At 50.7% G+C, this 2,500-nt stretch overlaps 1 protein-coding gene across 4 annotated transcripts in view; it reads right to left on the reverse strand.

The window, feature by feature from the left end:
- Nucleotides 1-2,500, reverse strand: part of LOC118376224 (cell adhesion molecule 3-like) — a 218,397-nt gene that overhangs the window by 105,747 nt on the left and 110,150 nt on the right. The gene's annotated exons all lie outside the window — the stretch shown is intronic.

A 2,500-nucleotide genomic window follows, 5' to 3' on the forward strand; every position in this document is an offset into this window, starting at 1 on the left:
CTATGTCTCTCTCTGCAGCATGCCTCTCTGTCTCTATGTCTCTCTCTGCAGCATGCCTCTCTGTCTCTATGTCTCTCTCTGCAGCATGCCTCTCTGTCTCTATGTCTCTCTCTGCAGCATGCCTCTCTGTCTCTATGTCTCTCTCTGCAGCATGCCTCTCTGTCTCTATGTCTCTCTCTGCAGCATGCCTCTCTGTCTCTATGTCTCTCTCTGCAGCATGCCTCTCTGTCTCTATGTCTCTCTCTGCAGCATGCCTCTCTCTCTATTTCTCTCTCTGTAGCATGCCTCTCTCTCTGTCTCTATGTCTCTCTCTGCAGCATGCCTCTGTCTCTATGTCTCTCTCTGAAGCATGCCTCTCTGTCTCTATGTCTCTCTCTGCAGCATGCCTCTCTCTCTATTTCTCTCTCTGTAGCATGCCTCTCTCTCTGTCTCTATGTCTCTCTCTGCAGCATGCCTCTGTCTCTATGTCTCTCTCTGAAGCATGCCTCTCTGTCTCTATGTCTCTCTCTGCAGCATGCCTCTCTGTCTCTATGTCTCTCTCTGCAGCATGCCTCTCTCTCTCTATGTCTCTCTCTGCAGCATGCCTCTCTCTCTATGTCTCTCTCTGCAGCATGCCTCTCTCTCTATGTCTCTCTCTGCAGCATGCCTCTCTCTCTGTCTCTATGTCTCTCTCTGCAGCATGCCTCTGTCTCTATGTCTCTCTCTGCAGCATTTCTCTCTCTCTGTCTCTATGTCTCTCTCTGCAGCATGCCTCTGTCTCTATGTCTCTCTCTGCAGCATGCCTCTCTGTCTCTATGTCTCTCTCTGCAGCATGCCTCTCTGTCTCTGTCTCTCTCTGCAGCATGCCTCTCTGTCTCTATGTCTCTCTCTGAAGCATGCCTCTCTGTCTCTATGTCTCTCTCTGCAGCATGCCTCTCTGTCTCTATGTCTCTCTCTGCAGCATGCCTCTCTGTCTCTATGTCTCTCTCTGCAGCATGCCTCTCTGTCTCTATGTCTCTCTCTGCAGCATGCCTCTCTGTCTCTATGTCTCTCTCTGCAGCATGCCTCTCGGTCTCTATGTCTCTCTCTGCAGCATGCCTCTCTGTCTCTATGTCTCTCTCTGCAGCATGCCTCTCTGTCTCTATGTCTCTCTCTGCAGCATGCCTCTCTGTCTCTATGTCTCTCTCTGCAGCATGCCTCTCTCTCTATTTCTCTCTCTGTAGCATGCCTCTCTCTCTGTCTCTATGTCTCTCTCTGCAGCATGCCTCTGTCTCTATGTCTCTCTCTGAAGCATGCCTCTCTGTCTCTATGTCTCTCTCTGCAGCATGCCTCTCTGTCTCTATGTCTCTCTCTGCAGCATGCCTCTCTGTCTCTATGTCTCTCTCTCTGCAGCATGCCTCTCTGTCTCTATGTCTCTCTCTGCAGCATGCCTCTCGGTCTCTATGTCTCTCTCTGCAGCATGCCTCTCTGTCTCTATGTCTCTCTCTGCAGCATGCCTCTCTGTCTCTATGTCTCTCTCTGCAGCATGCCTCTCTGTCTCTATGTCTCTCTCTGCAGCATGCCTCTCTGTCTCTATGTCTCTCTCTGCAGCATGCCTCTCTGTCTCTATGTCTCTCTCTGCAGCATGCCTCTCTCTCTATTTCTCTCTCTGTAGCATGCCTCTCTCTCTGTCTCTATGTCTCTCTCTGCAGCATGCCTCTGTCTCTATGTCTCTCTCTGAAGCATGCCTCTCTGTCTCTATGTCTCTCTCTGCAGCATGCCTCTCTGTCTCTATGTCTCTCTCTGCAGCATGCCTCTCTGTCTCTATGTCTCTCTCTGAAGCATGCCTCTCTGTCTCTATGTCTCTCTCTGCAGCATGCCTCTCTGTCTCTATGTCTCTCTCTGCAGCATGCCTCTCGGTCTCTATGTCTCTCTCTGCAGCATGCCTCTCTGTCTCTATGTCTCTCTCTATGTCTCTCTCTGAAGCATGCCTCTCTGTCTCTATGTCTCTCTCTGCAGCATGCCTCTCTGTCTCTATGTCTCTCTCTGCAGCATGCCTCTCTGTCTCTATGTCTCTCTCTGCAGCATGCCTCTCTGTCTCTATGTCTCTCTCTGCAGCATGCCTCTCTCTCTATTTCTCTCTCTGTAGCATGCCTCTCTCTCTGTCTCTATGTCTCTCTCTGCAGCATGCCTCTGTCTCTATGTCTCTCTGAAGCATGCCTCTCTGTCTCTATGTCTCTCTCTGCAGCATGCCTCTCTGTCTCTATGTCTCTCTCTGCAGCATGCCTCTCTGTCTCTATGTCTCTCTCTGAAGCATGCCTCTCTGTCTCTATGTCTCTCTCTGCAGCATGCCTCTCTGTCTCTATGTCTCTCTCTGCAGCATGCCTCTCGGTCTCTATGTCTCTCTCTGCAGCATGCCTCTCTGTCTCTATGTCTCTCTCTATGTCTCTCTCTGAAGCATGCCTCTCTGTCTCTATGTCTCTCTCTGCAGCATGCCTCTCTGTCTCTATGTCTCTCTCTATGTCTCTCTCTGAAGCATGCC

This window comes from Oncorhynchus keta, chromosome 23 (assembly GCF_023373465.1).
Source record: "Oncorhynchus keta strain PuntledgeMale-10-30-2019 chromosome 23, Oket_V2, whole genome shotgun sequence".
Classification (NCBI taxonomy): Eukaryota; Metazoa; Chordata; class Actinopteri; order Salmoniformes; family Salmonidae; genus Oncorhynchus; species Oncorhynchus keta.